The sequence below is a fragment of the Triturus cristatus genome, chromosome 7 (assembly GCF_964204655.1).
Source record: "Triturus cristatus chromosome 7, aTriCri1.1, whole genome shotgun sequence".
In the NCBI taxonomy this organism is placed as follows: domain Eukaryota; kingdom Metazoa; phylum Chordata; class Amphibia; order Caudata; family Salamandridae; genus Triturus; species Triturus cristatus.
In genome coordinates, this window is record NC_140590.1 from 1,260,938,973 (window position 1) to 1,260,961,443 (window position 22,471).

A 22,471-nucleotide genomic window follows, 5' to 3' on the forward strand; every position below is an offset into this window, starting at 1 on the left:
AAGTTGTCAGAACTCCTCTAAACACCTAATAATGCTATATTGTACTATTATACAGGCAGACACAATTGCAGTTATCTTTCAGTTAAAAGGGGCTTGATTTGAATGGTGCACCAGGTGCAGTGGCACCGGGGCCAGAGCTCTGGGAACCCCTCTAAACACCAAATATTGCAACATCTTACTACTAAACAGGCAGTCACAAGTGCAGTTACCTTACAGGCAATAGGGTCATGATTTGAATGGTGTAGCAGGTGCAATTGCACCAGTCCCAAAAGTTGTCATAACTCCTCTAAACACCAAATATTGCTATTACATCAATTAATTCTATTATTTCCCTCTTTCATTCCAATTTTCAAAATGTTGCTATTAATTACCCGCACTATACCACTAGTACCAGCACAATATATTGCGTCTTGTACATAAACAAGTCATAACACTTTAACAGACTTTCTGTAGCTTATATTGTACAACTACTCTGCAAGGTACAACTTACAACAAAAAACAGCTTATTATTAATCACACAGGCAAAACCTAAAGCATTTACCAATGCTTGTTAGTTCTGATGTGGCGGGTAAGTCCTGTCAGTGCCCCACTTGACAAGCAAAGTCTGCTTTACTGCGGACCTCATACTTTTCACCCAGAGATTTCAGTTGGTTTTAGAAGCCCATATCACTGTCTCAAATTCCATGGGGAAATAAAGAATTACTGGCGGCATGACTGATTCCTGGAAATTTATTTCACAACACACCAAAGATTTCCCCTTTAAACCCTGTAAAATCCACTTCATCCCTTTTGGAATTACCAATACTTCTAGTATTCATAAATTTGGGGCTTTGGGGCTAACCATAGATGCCAACAGACCCGATTCAGGCGGGAAACTCCCTATTTTTTTTAAATCAAAAATATCTTTATTTTTACTCTCCTGTCTAAATGTGTCTCTGCTTTAATATATGTCAATGGAGAATATACATTCCCCCAATATATATATTTTTTTTAATCTCCCACTTTCTGCTTTTAAAATGTTGGTATCAACGATTGACAGACCGGAATCCAGGTACCAGATAACGGGCCCCTAAGTATTTTCCCATCTTTCTTGGGGGGCAAACAAAGTACGTGTTAAAGTTGCATGGAGTTACTTTGGCAGAGCTCTGGGTGGTCTCAGACCCCCGCCTTTAATTGGCTCTCACCTCAAGTAGCGGCAATCTCTCTGGGTCTCTCCCCTAGGGCCTCGGTCTCCGTCTCCGGCCGGGTCACGGCTCTCATTTCTTTCAAGCGGCCCCCAAGGTGCTGTGTCCGGCTGGTACTGTGCTCATGCCGTGTGAGAAGGGATGTTCGTGTCATCTTCCCTTGCAGAGGTCGTCGTTCACCTGCCAATGCTGCGTCCATGGAAACCGTAATCTTCCGAGAGCACAGAAATCATCTCGCTGGGGACCGGCCCCAAGCAGGTGCAGCACGCTCGAGCCAACTTTCCTCCCTCACGCGAAGAGGCGCGCGCAGCAACGTGCCGGACGGGGCATTCTGGCATTTCCGCTCGTGGGGTGCGGGTCAGGGAGGCTGTTTTCAGAGCTCGATGTGTTGTCATGACCTTAACCAGAGCTTTAAGTGGGATGACAAAACTGGAGGGTCTCTCAAAGGGGCGTGGCCGATTTAATTTAAGGGTGAGGCTTAAAAACACAGCAAGCTTAAAATCTATGTTTATGCATAGTGCGCCGCCGGACTGGTATTTTGCTGCTTCATTGCACCCAGATGTATAATAAAGCAAGCAAGTAACATTACACCTACAACAACCCAGGACTATTGACTTTGTCAATGGTTGTTATTTGCATCAGAGAAATAAGCAACAACTACGGCATTGTGTATAATATTGAAAATGCTCCAAGTCGGACATGATGAGACTGTGAGAGAACTATGCCGAGTCTCTCTGTGAGGTTACATCACAGGCTATGAAGGGTGGCACTGCTGCAGAGTTAGGATTTTTTTTCACCTTGAGGGTGAGGGTAAAAATGGAGAGCCCGATAGAGACCCGCTGCATCACCTGCTTTTTAGAACTGCCGGTGCTGAGCACTGCAGGACCCGGCCCACTTAAAGCCCTGACCTAACCATATCATACGGCCAAGTTCTAGTATCACTCTCCTTCAGTTTGGGGCTGGGTTGAACATTTTTCTAGGTATGATTTTGGTCAGATTATTTTTATTGGGTAGAACAATGCAAAGATTTCATAGCCAGAGATGAGTTCTGAAGGTGCTTCTGGTGCGTTTGGCGCCATATTTTGGGCACAATGACCTGTTTTTCAGCTCATATCTAGTTAAATTGTTCCCAGTTCTGAAAGTCATGTCCACGGATGGAAGAAAAGAGCGTTTTCTGAATCCACGCACTAAATTTAATGGGTTCAGGGAATGTGTTTTTTTAGCAGCAAGATGACTGTCAGGAGAGACAGCCACTAATTATCAGACTTTGGTTTATCGATACATAAACTGGAGGAAAAAAAAGTGCAGGGTGCCATAGTTTTTCTTAGCAGCCGGCGCTGTCCAATTCAGGGTTGCAGAATACCAAGGCTGACTAGCCTAGAATGCATCTCATTTCCCTTTCTTCCACAACCATACACCCCTCCTGTCTATCTCAATTTGGTATGTACTTTTGCGCTGCATAGGAGGACCTTTAGCCGTCGTTTCTTCTCTTTTAGGAAGCACATACTCGTGCTTGTGGTGGCATCCACCTTGCGAGAGTGCGCAGGGGCGCGCCTCAAGCACGAGTGTGTGCTTCCAAAAAGAGCAGACTGCGTGTGCACGCTCGCACCACTCCCGGGCTTTTCTGCATGTAGCTCATTTTATTGCCTTTTCTCTCCACATGCCTCTCCTCTTTTGATCCCACTTCTAGGCGGTTTCGACTGTAATAGTGGGGACTGTCTAAAGCGGATATGAGCTCATGCATCCCTCACACACATGCTTAATTTGCTGAATAATTAGTGCCAGTGCTCCAAGTTTTTCTCGGAAGCCCCGCCCCCTCTGCCGAATGTCGAAGCTGTCGAATCCAGCGGTGCTTATCTTGATTCCGCCTTCTGCTTTTCCTCCTCCACAAGAACCTCCGCCCCTTTTATCTCCTCGCGGCTTTTAGGTCTCGCCTGGCGTAGGCTGCGCGCATGCGCAGTCTCGCTGGTGAGATTTAGTGTTAACAGGGTATTTTCTGTAAGGGGCTTTAAGCCCCGCCCCTCTGTTCCATTGGCTGGCGTCACCGTTTATGCTAAACAGTGGCCAGCCATTGGAACAGAGGTATCAATGATGTTTTTGCTTGGCTTTTCGAGCCGTTCCATTTGGACGGACTCGCTTGCTTTGCGTTGGTTGCAAAAGGTTTCTTATCTTTATGGGGCTAAACACATGGCCCCACAAAGACAAGAAACCTTTTAGCAGGCTAGGCCGTCCAAGTGGGACGGCAGAAAAAGGCAAACGTCATGACGAGCGCGTCATGGTGAGCGCTTGTTCATTATTATTCTGCAGCTCCGGTTTTACTGATGAGGGTGTAACCAGAGGAATTACTGGAAAATCGAACAAAAACACCCCCAAACAGCAGCCTTACTGTCTGCGTCGGCCTCAGAAGGTTGATTGGAAGCAGCTTACATATAAATCCCCCACCGTCTCTACTGAAAGAATTAGACAATATAGGAAAGAGATAGCCTGCCGGCGTAAAGCAAGTCAGGAAGCAGCGCGTGCCTGTTGAGCCATGCTCGAGCAAAAGACACTAGTTTCTCTGCCACACGCATGCTCAGTGCTGAAACACTACTCTTTAGAACATGCGCGTGCAGTGACGTAGTGTCTCCTCTTCTGAGCCAGTGGAGTATGATCCACAAAATGTCTTCTTCCTATGCTGGGTATAAGGAGTGACCTGTGCGACTGGGGGTCTAAAGTCTCTTATTAACCGCTACTTTGCTACAGCGCAGTCACTAATCGTTGACCTGGAAAGTACATTCATAGCCGGCTGCGAAATGTCCCTGCTGCTCTCAAATAAGGTGAGGAAAGTTGTAGCTACATTTCCCTGGCACCTTGGGATCGGTGTAGGGGCTAGACGATTGGTACATGGATTTTTTTTATGCCTCATGTTAGCCTCCAAATCCTGGATAGGAGCAGCGAAGGTGGGTGACGTGTGCAGGCCCCAGAAGCCACGTGCAGCAGGTGCAGAGCTCTAGGCTGTGCCAGCGGGTGCTCTGGTGTGCGCGGTGGAAGTGTTTACGTTATTCATCTCAAAGCTCACCTGAGTGCTGCTACTAATGATACTCGTCAATATGTACCCATGTAAACCTAGTGCACATTCAGGGTCGGTCCGCCCCATAGGGCAATCAGGTAGTGCTCGTCGGACAGGTCTTACAGGTAACTGCGCGGGCCGTTCTTTAGGCTGTTGTGGCCCTGTCATAGGGTCTGCTGGGCAGGTATTTACTGTTCATTCCCCTGAAAACAAGCTTTGGCTGCAGCAAGCTCATATTCAAGCAGTCTTTCATACAGGCCCGGCTCCAGGAATTTTTATTTGGGTGGGCCAATGGTGCATTCGGGTGGGCCACTGCAGCAGTCGCGGCCAGTATGACTTGCGGGGTGAGGGAGAGGGGGTAGGGGGTTCACGCAGGGCAGGATCTCGGTGGGGGTTTAATTTAATAATATATATATTTTTTAAATGTAGCTTACCTTTCCGCCGGCCAGGTCCCATGTCTTCTCGGCTCCTGCTCTCCTGCTACTGGCAAAAACAGGATGCAGGCAGCCAGGCTCCCTCCGCAAAGCCAATCACAATGCTGCAAGCAGTGTTGTGATTGGTCGGGACGCCGCCCAGCCAGGGGCTTATGTGGAGGCCATGTTCTCCATGCAGGCTGCATTGCAGCCAATGCAGCCTGCATGGAGAAGGGCAGAGTTGGCATGACTAGTTTGGGCGGCCCCAGAGGGCCGACCAGACAGTCTTTGTGCGCTCATGACCTGACTGCTAATTAAATAAACAAAAAAAGAAAGGGCATAACAGGGCAGGCTTTAGCACTAGTGAGAAAGTCTTGTTTGACGCCCCACCGATGACCTGTTTCTCCATAGATAGCATTACTACCACCCTCCAACAGTACCCTTCATCTCTCTGTAGCCCCTCTCTCATATGCATTTAATTTGTTGTATAGCGCTACTCATATCAGTGTGTAGGGTGTCAAGTACTTTACATCACGGACACATTATACAGAGATAATGAATCAGTGGAAAGGTAAATCAGTCTATAGGGAATGTCACATAAGCCAATGAGGATTATAAGGTGTAGGACTCACGTCATCCATACTGGTGGGCAGGATATTTTAAGAGGGTGTGGTCTGGAGAAGCACAAACTCAGGATTTAAAGCATACCCCAATGGTTGGTGGGTTGGCTTTACTAATAAAAATGTATATCTGCCCAAGCTAACTCTTTTTTAGCAACATTAGAATAATGAAAGACTGAGGAATTTCTAACTATATCGCAACACAAAAAAAATGTGAAGTTCTAACTAAACCATTCAGGTTTGTATGCACCTGTTTGATGACAGCTCCTAGGTCACTGTCCTATGTAAGAATTGTAACTGCTGAACTGCAAGTAACACAAGAATCACTGTGACAAAGACAGTAACCCACTGAGCTAGCCACATAAAATTTAGTTTATCTGGATTTCAAAACTACCAACAAAGGATTGCTCTCCAGCAGGATCATTAATCACCAGTTATCTGGGCATTTTTATTGTTCCCTTGCATCCATGGTCATGATAATGATACCAAGCATTTGCAATGCAATAGGTCTTGCATTTACGCAAGTTTAAGCTATTGGCATTGTAAATGGCAATGCCTTTTATTCATGTTTTAAAAACCAAAACATAAAAAAGGCATTGTTATTTACAATACCAATAGCTCAAACTTGCGTAAATGCGAGACCTATTGCATTGCGAATGCTTGTTAATCCATGCTTTCTCCCATCGTTACTGTTTTATCGTCACTCTATTCCTCCTTCTGTCCCCTTCTATGTCTCTTTCTCACTGTTCTAGTTCAGGGTCTGATGATGAAAAATAAGTCTAGGTTCCCTAGAATGAATACCAGTAGGCCCCACGTTCAACCACTGACTCAAATTAAGCACTGCCTAAATACTTCACCACCATATGGTCTGGATAGGTTGCCATTGTAAATCCCCTCTTAAAATACTGCTTGAAAAGCGATAGTCACGCGTTTCTTGGTATATGGCTGTGCTTTTTTGCATACAAGCATGACCTCTCATACAGGAGACGGAAAGAAGCGAGTGAGTGAATGCTCTAAAAAACAATCTGACTTAGTAAAGAAGCACAACTATTAGTAGAGGCAAATATCACTTGAGCCCACTGGGCCGGCGAATGCCCTTGTCGTGCCTAGATAGGGCCGTAAACAACTGGCCAAAACATTACACAGAATGCGCTGTGGAATTCCCAAAATCTCTCTCTCTCTCTCTCTCTCTCTCTCTCTCTCTCTCTCTCTCTCTCTCTCTCTCTCTCTCTCTCTTTCTCTCTAAATCCATCTTTCTCTCTCGCTCTCGAAATCTCTCACTCTAGATATCTTTCCCTCTCTCTCTAAATCTCTCTCTCTCTCTCTATTTCTCTCTAAATCTCTCTCTCGAAATCTCTCTCTCTCTAAATCTCTCAATCTCTCTAAATCTCTCAATCTCTCGCTCTCTAAATCTCTCTCTCTCTCTGTAAATCTCTCTCTCTCTAAATCTCTCTCTCTCTCTAAATCTCTTTCTCTCTAAATCTATCTTTCTCTCTCTCTCTCTAAATCTCTCTCTCTCTCTTTCTAAATATCTCTCGCTCTCTCTCTAAATCTCTCTCTCTAAATCTCTCTCTCTCTCTCTCAATCTCTCTCTCTGTAAATCTCTCAATCTCTCTAAATCTCTCTCTCTCAATCTCTCTCTATCTCTCTCCCTAAATCTCTCTCTCTGTAAATCTCTCTCTCTCTAAATTTCTCTCTCCCTCTCTTGCTCTAAATCTCTCTTTCTCTCTCTCTCTCTCTAAATCTCTCTCTCTCTGAATCTCTCTCTCTAAATCTCTCTCTCTCTCTGAATCACCCTCTCTCTAAATCTCTCTCTCTCGCTCTCTCTCTCTCTCTAAACCCCTCTCTCCCTAACTTTCTCTCTATAAATCTCTCTCTCTAAATCTTTCTCTCTCTCTAAATCTCTCAATCTAAATCTCTCTCTCTCTCTCTCTCTAAAGCTCTCTCTCTCTAAATCTCTCTCTCTAAATCTTTCTCTAAATCTCTCAATCTCTCTCTAAATCGCTCACTCTAAGTCTCTCTCTAAATCTCTCTCTCTAAATCTCTCTTTCTCTCTCTCTCTCCCCCCCTCTCTCTCTCTGAACCACTCTCTCTCTCTCTCTCTCTCTCTCTCTCTAAATTTCTCAATCTCTCTCTCTAAATCTCTCTCTCTCTCTCTAATTCCCTCTCACCCTAAATTTCTCTCTCTAAATCTCTCTCTCTCTCTAAATCTCTCTCTTTCTGTAAAGTCCCCACTCTCTCTCTAAATCTCTCTCTCTCTAAATCTCTCTCTCTAAATCTCTCTCTCTCTCTCTCTCCTCTCTCTCTAAATCCCTCTCTCCCTAAATTTCTCCCTCTAAATCTCTCTCTCTAAATCTTTCTCTCTCTCTCTAAATCTCTCAATCTAAATCTCTCTCTCTCTCTAAATCTCTCTCTCTCTAAATCTCTCTCTCTAAATCTTTCTCTAAATCTCTCTCTCTCTCTCTCTAAATCTCTCAATCTCTCTCTAAATCTCTCTCTAAATCGCTCACTCTAAATCTCTCTCTAAATCTCTCTCTCTTTCTCTAAATCTCTCTCTCTCTAAATCTCTCTTTCTCTCTCTCTCCCCCTCTCTCTCTCTGAACCACTCTCTCTCTCTCTCTTTCTCTCTCTCTAAATTTCTCAATCTCTCTCTCTAAATCTCTCTCTCTCTCTAATTCCCTCTCACCCCAAATTTCTCTCTCTAAATCTCTCTCTCTTTCTAAATCTCTCTCTTTCTGTAAAGTCCCCACTCTCTCTCTAAATCTCTCTCTCTCTAAATCTCTCTCTCTAAATCTCTCTCTCTCTCTCTCCTCTCTCTCTCTAAATCTCTCTCTCTAAATCTCTCTCTCAATCTCCCTCTCTCTCTAAATATCTCTCTCTCGCTCTCTAAATCTCTCTCTCTCTAAATCTCTCTTTTTGAAAATCTTTACATCTCTAAATCTCTAAATCTCTCTGTCTCTAAAGCTCTCTCTCTCTCTCTCTCTCTCTCTCTAAATCTCTCTCTCTAAATCTTTCTCTAAATCTCTCTCTCTCTCTCTCTCTCTCTCTCTAAATCTCTCAATCTCTCTCTAAATCTCTCTCTCTCTAAATCGCTCACTCTAAATCTCTCTCTAAATCTCTCAATCTCTCTCTCTCTAAATCTCTCTTTCTCTTTCTCTCTCCCTCTCTCTCTCTCTCTCTTTGAATCACTCTCTCTCTCTCTTTCTCTCTCTCTAAATTTCTCAATCTCTCTCTCTAAATCTCTCTCTCTCTAATTCTCTCTCACCCTAAATTTCTCTCTCTAAATCTCTCTCTCGCTCTAAATCTCTCTCTTTCTTTAAATTCCCCCCTCTCTCTCTAAATCTCTCTCTCTAAATCTCTCTCTCTAAATCTCTCTCTCTAAATCTTTCTATCTCTCTCTCTCTCTCTCTCTCTCTCTGTCTCTCTAAATCTCTCTCTCTAAATATCTCTCTCTCTCTCTCTCTAAATCTCTCTCTCTCGAAATCTCTCTCTCTCTAAATCTCTCTCTCTCTCTCTGAAAATCTTTAAATCTCTAAATCTCCAAATCTCTCTCTCTCTGACTCTCTCCCTCTCTAAATATCTCTAAATCTCTCTCTCTAAATCTCTCTCTCTCTCTTGCTTTAAATCTCTCTCTCTCTCTCTCTCTCTCTTTCTCTCTCTCTCTCTCTCTTTCTCTCTCTTTCTCTCTGAATCTCTCTCTCTCTCTCTCTCTAACTCTTTCTCTTTAAATCTCTCTCTCTAAATCTCTCTCTCTAAATCTCTTTCTTCCTGTAAATTCCTCTCTCTAAATCTCTCTCTCTCTCTAAATCTCGCTCTTTCTGTACATACCTCTCTCTCTAAATCTCTCTCTCTCTAAATCTCTCTCTCTAAATCTCTCTCTCTAAATCTTGCTCTCTCTCTCTCTAAATCTCTCTCTCTCTGTCTCTCTCTCTCTCTAAATCTCTCTCTCTAAATCTCTCTCTCTCTAAATCTCTCTCTCTCTAAATCTCTCAATCTCTCTCTCTCTCTAAATATCTCCCTCTCTCTCTATCTCTCTCTCTCTCTCTCTCTCTCTCTCTAAATCTTTAAATCTCTAAATCTCTCTCTCTAAATCTCTCTCTCACTCTCTCTCTCTAAATCTCTCAATCTCTCTCTAAATTTCTCTCTCTAAATTTCTCTCTCTCTCTCTCACTAAATCTCTCTGTCTAAATCTCTCCTTCTCTCTCTAAATCTCTCTCTCCCTCTCTCTTTAAATCTCTCTCTTTCTAAATCTCTCTCTCTAAATTTCTCTCTCTCTCTAAATCTCTCTCTCTCTAAATCTCTCCCTCTCTAAATCTTTCTCTCTCTAAATCTCTCTTTCTCTCTAAATCCCTCTTTCTCTCTCTCGCTCTCTAAATCTCTATCTCTCTCTCTTAAACTCTCTCTCTCTCTCTAAATCTCATTTTCTCTCTCTCTGAATCACTTTCTAAATCTCGCTCTCTAAATCTCTCAATCTATCTCTCAATCTCTTTCTCTCTCTAAATCTCTCTCTCTAAATCTCCCTCTCTTTAAATCTCTCACTCTCTAAATCTCTCTCTAAATCCCTCTCTCTCTCTCTAAATCCCTCTCTCTCTCTAAATCTGTCTCTCTAAATCTCTTTCTCTCTCTAAATCTCTCTCTCTCTCTAAATCTCTCTCTCTCTCTGTAAATCTCTCTCTCTCTGTAAATCTCTCTCTCTCTAAATCTCTCTCTAAATCTCTCTCTCTAAATCTCTCTCAAAATCTATCTATCTAAATCTCTCTCTCTCTAAATCTCTCTCTTTCTAAATCTCTCTCTAAATCTCTCTCTAAATCTCTCTCTCTCTTTCTCCCCCCTCTCTCTCTAAATCTCTCTCTCTCTAAATCTCTCGCTCTAACTCTATCTCTCTCTCTCTCTAAATCTCTCTCTAAATCTCTCTCTAAATCTCTCTCTCTCTTTCTCCCCCCTCTCTCTCTAAATCTCTCTCTCTCTAAATCTCTCTTTCTCTCTCTCTCTCTATAAATCTCTCTCTCTCTCTAAAGCTCTCTCTCTCTCTAAAACTCTCTCTCTCTCTCTAAGTCTCTCAATCTCTCTCTAAATCTTTCTAAATTTCTCTCTCTCTAAATTTCTCTCTCTCTCTCTAAATCTTTCTCTCTCTAAATCTCTCTCTCTCTTTCTCTCTAAATCTCTCTCTCTCTCTTTCTGCCCCCCAGCCCCCCCTTCTTCTTAATATTTCGTCCCCCTTTCGGCATTGTCTCACTTTCAAACTAATCCAGAATCCTACATTACTTTCAAACTAGCCCTTTGAAACCCGCCGGGTGGATTTCGCACCATTCTGAAAAGCGTACCCAGTCCAGGTGAGTCGTTGTGTTAAAAGGGGATGGAGAAGTGGGACACAATCTTGAGAAAATCCTTTTCCAGGGAGCACCTTTGTAAATATGGAGCGCAGCATAGCAGCAGTTTCCTTGGCATTCGACAGCGGACGCTGTTGGTTAGCTGTTTCTTCGACTTATCACTAGGGGGCAGATGTACAAGGAAGTGCAGCAGCATGGCAACGCAAGCCCTTTGGCTGTGCCACACTGCGGCACTTCCAAAGCACAGGAATGTGACATATTTACAATAATATGTCGTATTCCTGTGCTCTCCGCTGCGCTGGCGCACAAACTGCTGCCATGCGCCAGCGCAGGCATGGTGCAAGGATGCCTGCGTCATGGAGAGATTGTTTTTGTGCAGGAAGGGGCACCTTCCTGCACAAAAACAATCACTACAGGTATTTTCCTCGTGCAGGAAGGGGCACCTTCCTGCACAAAAACAATCACTACAGGTATTTTCCTCTTTCAATGCGTGCTGTAGAATGCAGCACGCATTGAAAGAGGAAACAAGCATTGGCATAGCCAATAGGTCTCACCTTTGGGACCTTATAAGTGTTTAGTTATCCAGCACAATATCCTTGGTACAACAACATCAACTGTTGCATGGTTAAACACTTATAAGATCCCAAAGGAACTGCAAAATACAGGGTACCATATTTATTTTATTTACCATAAGCTACTCTTTGGACAAACCTTCTCCACCATTTGTTTACTGTTTGGTTCTTTGCCAAACATAATTTACTCCGTGAAAATATTTTAACAAAGATTATATGTTGTTTTTCTGTGTGCTTGTCTTGTGTGCTTTTAATATCACTTGTCTATGCCGACTCGAGGTTCTTAAACAATGAAAGCTTCTTGTGCCAAGAAGCTTTATTCAAAAATTTATTTAAGGGTAGACCATTCCTGGGCAGTTATTGACTGGGGTGAAGTCAGAGGGACAGAGGTCACAAAATTGTTTGTTAGGTGGTACGTTTTTCATGAGACTAGTAAAATGCATTGTATTGAATGCCTGTTTTTGGTTGTGACTAAAAAAGGTTATAAAAAGCATGATTAGTTATTTTTTTCTACCACACAATTCACATATTGGTGGTGCATTATTAATTTTAAGAACTGTGGTGACTACTACTGTGACGTAACCCTATGGAAAATAGTGATAGTTTTGATCGATTTGATGAACCATTTTTGAGTAGACCGTTTTTTTCATGGAAATTATAGTTGCTGTAAATTAAACAAGCATTGGCATAGCCAATAGGTCTCGCTTTAGGGACCTTATAAGTATTTAGCCATGCAACAGTTGATGTTGTTGCACTAAGTATATTGTGCTGCATAACTAAATACTTGTAAGGCCCCAAAGGCAAGACCTATTGGCTATGCCAATGCTTGTTCTCTCTGATTTCTCCATTTCTTCCAACATCTTTCTGCCTTTTTGCGATTCTGTCTATTGCTCTGGATCACCCAAGCTAGCCGCTATATGCATGCAACATGTTTCAAATTCAAGTCCATTCCATCTCCCCATTCCCCCCCCCCCCCCCGTTGCCCTCCCCCCCTTCAAAAATAGGCGAAAATGTGAATAATCTATTCTGGCCAAATGTATCGGTCAGAACCAGATTGCATTTTGCAAAGAAATTATTATTTAGTTACTTCTCTTAACAATAACGTCGAAACTGCACAGCCAGTCAACTCCAGGCAGATGATGATAAAATATTAATAGGCGGAAGGTCTGTAAGCTATTTAATTACCTACTGAAGAGACCAGCTCCCTTAGAGAATACTTAATGCTTTATTAAAATGTGTGATATGGCAATTTTTTTTAATTTTAGAAATATATCAGTTCGAGCATTTAACATATTGGCTGTTTGCATTCGAAATACATACACAAATTAGTTTAGCACTCTCAAAAAGCCAGATTTCCAAAACCTGATTGCAACTATGCTAAAAGGCCCGTAGTCACCAACCCAGGCCCCGAGTCATATGCCCTCGCATACAGTAACTAAGTTAATTTCAATCAGTTAACAAAGAACATAATAAGTTACACAACACGAGCAGAAGAACGTTAACAATCACAGAATCGCTAGGTACTGAGAACATTCTTCTTTCTGACAATAAAAGGTATACATTTAAACACATTTCTGTTTAAAATACAGATGCTAAAAGCTGTATATAAACACAGATACCAGCGCGAGCGCCAACCTATCCTTATTTCTTTAAAATTAAAAAGTGTAGATTGGGGAACTAGATGGCCCCTCAAAAAGTATAGAATTCCTATAGCAATACATTAGCATTAAATGCAAACTAAAATCTTCAAGCTCACATTTGCTTTGTCTAGTACTCCTCAGCAATTCACAGTATGGCAGAGAAAGTCTACAGAGTTTTAGGCATGTTTATAGTGACGCAGAGCCCATCCATTTCTGCGTTGTTTTCATATTATAACGCTGGTGGGTTAATTTAAAGTCACCTCCAGTTAGCAACATTGTCGATTTGTTTAAAACGAGGCTGCGCCCATCAATTTACTACCTCTTTTCCTGGCTAAAGTGCAGACGTGTTCATGCAGATTCACCTAATATCAGCAAAATTATCGATGTGTTTAAAGTGACACAGTGCCCATCCTTTTACTAGGTGAAAGTGCAGACATGATCGTGTAAAGTCACTCAAAGTGCATGATTATTTTGGGTTAAGACTCATCTGGTTAAAGTGTAATCCTGTTTGTGCAAAATCGCCTAAGGATTGGCATGCCCACTCAAGTGCGCAGTGACTGTTTGGTCGCCCACTCAGGCCGCCCAAAGCAGTCAAGCGCACTTCCCTGTTTGTAATGCAGGTTGCATTACAGCCTGCATGGAGAACATGCCCACTTCTCCAGCCCCTGGCTGCATGCCTTGTCCCGTTGCAAATTACCAGTCCCTTGTTAAAATATTTGCAACACTCGCTCACACACACATCCCCGCATCCACTCCACATCCAGTGTTCTTTCCAGTGTTTACCACCTCACAGCTGTCCACCCCCTCCCTCAGCACTTATCAATGGCGGCCGCTGTGCGCCCATGCACAGTTGGCGTACCACTCATGTGCCAAAGGCACATACGTGGTTGCGACGCATGCCATAACATTGCATTCCATTCCATGGCATATTAATACTAGGCACATTGCAACAGTAGAGTAGGTGTTGCATAGTGGAGACAATAATATCACTATTCCCACTTCAGTGAGTGCAACCCAAAACTAACCTTTGCACCCCAAACCCAACGTGAACCCTAACACCTAATATCAGCAAAATTATCGATGTGTTTAAAGTGACGCAGTGCCCAGCCTTTTGCTGCCTTTTTCCAGGTGAAAGTGCAGACATGTTCGTGTAAAGTTACTGAAAGTGCATGAGAATTTTGGGTTAAGACTCATCTGGTTAAAGTGCAATCCTGTTGGTGCAAAATCACCTAAGGTTACCTTTGCCCGCCGCCAGTTGTAAACAATATTGTTAAAAAGAATTGTTAAAAGTAACATTGCGCCATTCAATTCCCAAGGTACAACTAAAAATGTAAAATCATGTTGCATGGTTGAAAACCTACGTGGCGATCAACAGGCATTTTCCTGACAATAACTGATCTGCTTTGAGAAATAATTCTATAAAGGCTGCTGTTGTTTGTGGGATTTCTCCTGCGCCCCACAGTTCAGGTGTTTGGTCACACAGTCCCCAGCTCACAGCCGCCAGTTCCCAGCCCTGACTTATAGTGAGCCCTGACTTGCAGGCTCCAGTCCCAGCTCCAGCCCCAAAATGTACAGTTCTGATTCAGTTACCTGTCTTTGCCCACAGTCTCCTGACTTGGCCCCACAATCCATAGTCCTGGTCAACAGTCCTACAGCCTCGCCCCATAGTTCCCCACCTTGGTATTACAATACTCAGCCAAAGACCCACAGTTCTTAGCCAAAGGCCCACAGACCCAAGCCTTGGCCACACACTCATCAGCCTAACAGCTGATAGTTTGTATCAGAGTCCCAAGCCCATGCCACACTCCCATCAGCCCTGGCCGCAGTCCACCGACCTAGCCCCATAGTCTACAATCTTTGCTCCACTGTCCTAAGCCATAATCACGAAACCCAGGCCTGGCCAACAATCCTTAGCCCTGGCCCACCTTCCCAAGTCTTTATTTTTTAACACTAAACTATAACTCTCTAGGAAAAACTATAAGATATTTTCTAATAATTAAACAGAAATATATTTTGAAATCAATAAATATCACAAGGCACCAAGATACAACTGGAATTGTCTCATGAGCAGCTCTTTCACGTCCAATAGGCATATGCTAACCACAGAATCCAGTAGAAAATGTTTCATACTGGTAAACTTAGCAGTCATTCCTCTGTAACATTCCATATCTCACACCACCATCCAGAACCTATACTAGTGAGCTAATACTTGTCTTGTGAGGTATCAAGATGGCTCTGCAGCGCCAAAGCAGCCTTGTTCCCCTAATTCCCTTGAACCATCTCCCTGTCCATCGCTTTCTAAAAAGAGGCCGAGGCTACTAGTGGTAAGAGGGCATTTGTGAACCCTTTCCTCTCAGGATATTCTGAGATGAGCTGGAGGTTCCTAGTGGGGATGTGAAAGCTGAGACGGTTGTTTGGGAAGGTGGGGCCTACATTTTGTAGTGCTTTGTCTGGGAGTGTAAGTGATTTGAACTGTGTACGTTTGTTTATGGGGAGCCAAAAGAGCACTCGTGGTGGGGGAAAATGTGGGTGTGTGGAGGTTAGATTGGGTATGAGTCTAGCTGCTGTACTCTCAATCATCTGGATCTGCTTGGTGACATGGACGGAGATTCCGAAGTAGAGTGGCTAGCTTGTTGTTGATTAGTTCAACCATGGTTCCCAGTTTCCTGGCTTGGCTGGAACGGGGTTTCTGATGGCCTCCAGGCTTAGGGCCATAGAGTCTGGTCTTTCCTGAAGACTGCTACTTCCATCTTGTTTGAGTTGAGTTTGAGGCATTTGGACTTCATACAAAAGGTGACTTCTGACAGGCCCTCAATGAACTTTGTTTAGGTTTTCTTGGTGTCCTTGGAGAGGGAGAGTATTAGTTGTGTGTCATTGGCATATGAGAAAATGTTGATTCTGAAGGTTCACACAATATTGATGAATGGATTCATATAGATATTGAAAAGAATGGAGTGCTGATCCCTGGGAGCCTCTGCAGCCGGGATTGGTGGGTTTGGAAGTGTGGGGAGGGAGGTTAACTTTCTACATGTATCTTGTGAGGAAGCAGCTGATCCGCTGAAGGACTTTTCTATGAATTTCTGACTCTTGGAGGCATTGGATGATATTGGGGGAGACGGTATCAAATGCCTTGGAGAGGTCGAAAAGGATGAAGGCCGTGTTGTGACCTTGGTCCATTATGGCCTGAATGTCATCAGTTACAGCCTAGAGTGCAGTTTCATTACTATGATTATATCTGAAGCCTGATTGAGAGGTGTTCAGGGGATGGTTGTTATCCAGGTGGTCAGCTAGAATCCTGTAGATTAGTTTCTCTAAGACTTCCACTGGGTAGAGGAGCAATGAGATGGGTCTGTAGTTGTGTGGTGAAGATGGGCCTTCAATGGTTTTCTTCAGTAATGGCAAGATGGTGGCATGTTTCCAGGGGTCCAAGAAAGTATCCAAGGTTAGGTAGTCATTGAGGATCGGGGTGAAGGTAGCACAGTTGTGCTTGAGTTCTCTCGCAAAGGCAAAGTGTGGGCATTTATCTGATGGGGCTGCACAGGGGATGGATCACATGAACATTGTGGTTTCCGTGTGGGTGATGGTGGGCAAACAGGTTAGGGTTGTTCCTGGAAAGCTGTCATCATCTCTGAGGGGGACTGCTGGGGTTGAAGGGTACAGTTGGGGTGCAAAGTTGTCATAGATAGCGATTATCTAATTGTAGAATAAAAGTGCAAGCTTAGAACAGAGGACCTGAAAGGGGCTGATGGAAGAGGAGATGGTGGCAAGTGTTGTAAATTTGTTGTGTGCCCCTTATAGGGCCCACAGTAGTTTTCTCTTATGTTAGCCTAACCAAGAACGCTGCACACATTGTAGGATGCCTTTCACTTTGCACACATTACGAAATAACATGCTTGTTTTTATGCCACACGGTTATTTTAGAAATAGACTGCACATGTTTATTATTCTGCATTTCTGCTGAGTTCAGTCTGAACATTTAGTACAAGGTCAAACAATATTGTGCCCTGGTATTCTCTGTGGTCGGACACTAACACCTAGACAACCTAGAAGAGATCAAGCTGCTGTTTACTGAGAGGGCATTTTTTATCTTATAAGCAGAGCCTTGCTGTTTTGACAATTGAGAGGAGAATTACCAGCAGAGAAGAGGTCCCGGTAGCAGAGCGCCAGCTTTGCCGAATCTGAAATTCAGACCAGCTAATGAAAAATGCCAGGTCTGGGGCCCGTCATCATCCCAGAGACCTTTAGTATAATGTTGTGAGGCTAGGCAGATATACCAATAACTATGATAGGGCTTTTTCATTGTGTATGGGTTATTGGTGTTGTTAATTACATTGTTAAGTTTTGTATGTTTTCTAATTGCAGCGAAGTTGCTTCATAATAGAGCAGAATAGTTTCAATAAATATTGTAAACTGTTTTGGTGTCACGTTTTTGTTTATTCTGGACATGCATGAGTGAGGGAACGAAAGGTGACGACCTGTTACTGCGGTTCCCTGAGGGGGCTAGAGTGTTGTGTTCTGGGGTGCCAAATCACCTGTTACTCTAGGAAGGTTAGGAGTGCAGGTTAAGCACTATGAGGTAGTCTGGATTGGGGTTTAGGGGTACTGATGTGGTATGGTGACTTAGTCCCTACATACTGACATTATGTGATCTCAGGCATAGTTCTGTTCCAAAACAGAATGTCTGCAACAAATTCCTTCATGGTGGAGAAGAGTTCCTTTTCATTGTTGTTACTGTTATCTATTCTTTCTGTTAGGGCTGCATGCTTGGTGGCTTACAGTTATTACTGGTATTGTCAGAACACTGATTTTTAGGCTTTCACTGTCATTGTGGGTGAGCTAAAACAGCCCTCAAGCTGCTTGCAGTGATGTTTGGTGAATCCAAGGTCATCGTTGTACCAGCTAGCATATGGTCTGGTCCTCGTGGTGGTCTTGATTTTGAGAAGTGCCAGGGCTTCTGTGCAGGTGGTGATCCAGAGATTAAAGTTGTCAATAGAGTGGGCTAGGTCAACTTGGTGTGACGGGGGGTGGTCTTGCAGTTCTGTGGACCAGGTTTCTTCGGAGCTATTGTTCCAGTTGCAGTGGGTGGCTTTAGGGGATGGGGAGGCTGTTCTTCAATGGCAGTTGAAGTGAAGGTTGAAGCAAATGAACAAATGGTTAGTTAAGGTGAGAAGGGTGGGTTTGCCCATCTAGATGTCGAAGTTGGGAAAGATGAGCTATAGCAGGTGGCCGGCCATGTGGGTGGGGTCTTTCACCTGTTGGGAGAGTTCAGATGTTTTTAAGCTGTCCAGGAGGTTGGTGGTGTTTGCATTGGTGTGCCTTTGAATATTGAGTCAATGTGCCAATGCTGCTATCACCATTGGGTCACACAATATACCTTTAAGGTACAGTGAAAATGATAACCCTAAACCAATAAAAAGTCGGGCTTTGCAAGGTAAAATCTCTGAATTCGAACCACTGAGAACTATGAAATCAACTAATTAATGTCTTTTTGTAGTAGTCCACACCTTTCCTTCATTCTACTGTGTTTTTGATCATAATTTTATTATTGATAGCAAAAGTCATAATGTTTAGCAGAAGGATAAATTAAGTCCTCTTCCATCAGTTAACATTTGATTTTGTTTCTTATGTGAGAAAATTGTGATCTCTGTAATTATGAATCCTTGAATACCTATGGCAGACTGACTGTGATTATGAACAGTATATTTTGATCACAATTTGGGCATTCAGTGTAGTTACTTTGTATTTATTTTATTACTGATACTTTGTGTTTTTATTTTAGAGAATGGTTTCCTATGGTTTGATTTACTTTGTTCTTTTAACTAAGTAACAATTTAATTTTGGTTAGGCATAACACCTTTATTGAGATAAACAGTATCTAGCCTCATCCTTCACATCACCTTCTTTGAACTAATTCTTAACTTCTTGCCCTTGCTAGCTCAGAGACTCAAAGAGGCTCAACAGGGCAACTTTTTACCTCATGTCGAATAATAAGGCTGGACTCATAAATAAACATTGTGTGGGAAGACCCATTCACGGTGGTGGACCAAAATATTGAATCAAAAAATATCAAGGGCCACGTATATCATGGCCAGAATATTGTGATCTGATGAATATCATGGGACTCGATATCGAAGGTAAGAATTAGTTTTTTTAGGCAGCTAATAATGATTATGAAAATTTATATATAATATAGGTTTTCTAACTTGTTCTATGTAATATTGTTTTTTAATTATTTTGATATATTTTGTTATTTTTGCATCCGCAGTTACTAGTTATTAGTTTTGCAATAATATTTGTATTTAATTTGTTTTAGTATATTTTGTAATTTTCTTATATGAAATCTTTTTTTTAAATGTAATTAGAAATTGTTAATTTTGTATTTAAAGATTTTTTTATTTTTGATTTAAGATTTCTATTTTTTATATGTTTTATATTTGTTTCATATTTAATTAATACGTTTAATATTTGAAAGTTATTAAAAACTAATTTTTGTATCCAGTTTTTATTATTTCATTCAAAAAACAACTTCGAAATTACAATAGTAAATCTAACCCCTCTAAAGTCCAACACTTTCCCTACAGCTGCTTAGATTTGAGTGAGAATTGTAAATATGTCCTGTCCAACATCTAACAATTTCCTTACTGTTGCTTTTATTGGTGTGAGAATATTAAATATAACCCCTTCAAAGTCCTACACTTTCACTATTGTTACTAAGATTGGAGTAGGAATAGTAAATCTGGACCTTCCAAAGTCCAACACTTTCTCTACTCCTGCCTATGTTGGAGTGGGAATGTTGAATTTCACCTATCCAAAGTCCAACATTTTCCCTATTACTGTTGCTCAGATTGGATCAAGAATAATAAATCTCACCCCTCCAATGTCCAACACTTTACCTAATTTTGCTTATTTAAGAGTGGAAATAGCAAATCTGACCCTTTCAAAGTCTAGCACTATCCTTAATGTTGCTTATGTTGGAGTTAGAACATTACATCTGATCCCTCCAAAGTCCAATGCTTATTTCTCTATCGTGGCTTAGTTTAGAGTGGGAATAGTAAATCTGACCCCTTCAAAGTCCAACGCTTTTCCTACTTTTGCTTATGTTGTTGCAGCAAGAGTAAATATGATCCACCAAAGTCCAACACTTTTCCTACTGTCACTCAGATTGGAGTGAGAGTAGTAAATCTAACCCCTCCATAGTCCAACACTTTCCCACTGTTGCTCAAACTGGAATGGGAATAGAAAATCTAACCCCTTCAACGTCCAACGCTTTCCTGACTGTTGCTTAGAATGGATTGTGATTAGTCATACTGGCCCGTTCAAAACCCAAACCTTTCCCTACTTTTGCCGATGCTGGAGTGGGAATAGTTAATTTGATCCATCCAGAGTCTACCACTTTCCCTACTGTTAGTCAGATTGGAGTGAGAATAATAAATCTGACCATTTCAAAGGGCGAAAGACCTTTACAATGCGGTCGTTACACCGCGGTACATTTACATCGCTGTCATTACAATGCAAGTTGTTACAACGACTTGCACTGGATGGTGCTATACACAAAGGAATAGTATGATTTACTATTCCAACACCTTCCCTACTGTTACATAGGCTGGAGTTGGAATAGTAAATTATACTATTCCTAAGTCCAGCGCCCTCCAGGGCAAGTCGTTGTAATGACTTGCGTTGTAATAACTGGGATGTAACATACTGCGGTGTAACAACCGCGTTGTAACGTCACATATTCATTTCAAAGTCCAACATTTTTTCTTCTGTTGCTTAGATTGGAGTGAGAATAGTAATTCTAACCCCTCCGACGTTCAACCTTTTTCTACTGTTGCTAAGATTCAAGTGAGAATAGTAAATCTTACCCATCCAAAAGCCAACACTTTCTCTACCTGTGCCAGGATTAGAGTGAGAATAGTAAATTTGACCCCTTCAAAGTTCAATGGTTTCCCTACTTTTACTTACGTTGGAGAGAGAAATTTAAATCTGACCCCTCAAAATCCAACACTTTTTCTACTGTTGCTCAGATTGAAGTATAAATAGTAATTCTGCCCCTTCCAAAGTCCAACATTTGCCCCACATTGGTTTATGTGGGAGTAGTAGTTCTGACCCCATAAAAGTCCAACACTTCCCTACTATTGCTTAGCTAGCAGTGGTAATATGTATTTTATTATTTTAGTATTTTTTTTTATTTTTCTTTATACTCAAGATTTTGTTGTTTTTTAAAACACTCCACAACATCACATGAAATATAGTACCGTCATAAAAGGCAAATACCCAACCTATCCAGCAAACATTGGTTCTGTCCTTGGTAAGCCATTCACCTGCCCCATACTTTTCTGTGTTTCGGAGGGCATCTCCAGAAGTATAAATGGGTCTTCCTGTTTGGCACATCAGTTTATCGCCATTTTCCAGCTGACTATAGGAGGAAGGTATGAAGAAATCTAGAATTTTACAATTTCTCTTTTGACCAGTGTAGTGCCAATCCCAACAAGGTTGCAATCCCCTCTGGTTCCCCACACATCTTCCATGGTACCCAAAAGTGCCACCCAAGGAGAGGGATCCATTGAGCGATATGCAAATACAGCTTGCTAATAGAGGATCATTACCACACCATATATAAACAAGCACTTGCAGTGTCACAGGTCTTGCATTTGCAAGAATTTGAGCTATTGGCATTGTTAATGATAATGCCTTTTATTTATGTGTTTATAAAACCTGCAAGCGGCGTTTAAGCACCACTTACAGGTTTTGTAAACACATAAATAAAAGGGATTATCATTTACAATGCCAATAGATCTAACTCTGGCAAATGCGAGACCTATGGAACTGCAAGTGCTTGTTTTCTATTGTAAGCACTGAACAAAAACGCGTTTCTTGACATTTGTGAAATCTTCACAATAAAGCCCTCCCTTAAGAGCGACGTGAGCTGCTGTGAACTGCCCTCGCCACAGTTGTCTGCAAACTGTATTGGGAGCAATTCTTTAAAATATACATAAAAAGTATTCCGGCCTCATGCTCTCTGCAGTTTTGTGTAACTTTCTTCCTTCCATCCCAGAGAGGATGTGGCTTAACGGAGAGAGTGGGCGACCTTGAAACTGGGTTCGCGTCTTGGCGTCGGCTCAACATCCTGTGATTTTGGGCCTCCATGAGATGAGGAGCACCCACAGTGAACTGGAGGAGATCCCAGGCACAAACAGCCCAACACATGACACCCGACAAATGCGTGACCACAGGCGGTGCCACGCCCCTCCCAACAAGAGGCCTGTGCGACACAGTCGAGGAAACCACAGCATCATGACAAACCCACATGAACTCTCACCATGCTTACAGTGCACCACACTGCTCCCATGAAATAGCACTGCAGGGACGCCAACGACCCACAATGCTGCATGCAGGCAGTGCAGGGACGCCAACGACCCACAATGCTGCAAGTGGGCACTGCAGGGATGCCAATGACCCATTTGAAGGGCTCACGCATTCCATAGCTGGGTAACTCCTTCCCCCACCCCACTCCACCCAACCCCATCCCTTTCTGTTCCATGACTAGGTGAGGTGGCTGGTCCGGCTCTGCTATTGGTCAGATACCCCCAGGCTTCCTCCTTGGTCCGGATGATGGCAGGACCCAGCAGTGGATGCCTGCTCCACAGCCACTCCCTTTAACCG

General features: G+C 42.6%; 1 protein-coding gene across 1 annotated transcript in view; it reads right to left on the minus strand.

The window, feature by feature from the left end:
* Positions 1–1,457, minus strand: part of LOC146811775 (uncharacterized) — a 227,916-nt gene extending 226,459 nt beyond the window's left edge. The window contains exon 1 of the mRNA XM_085614535.1: positions 1,185–1,457. The gene's annotated coding sequence lies outside the window, so the exon portion shown is untranslated. The remainder of the gene's footprint in view (positions 1–1,184) is intronic.
* Between the last annotated feature and the right edge of the window lie 21,014 nt (positions 1,458–22,471).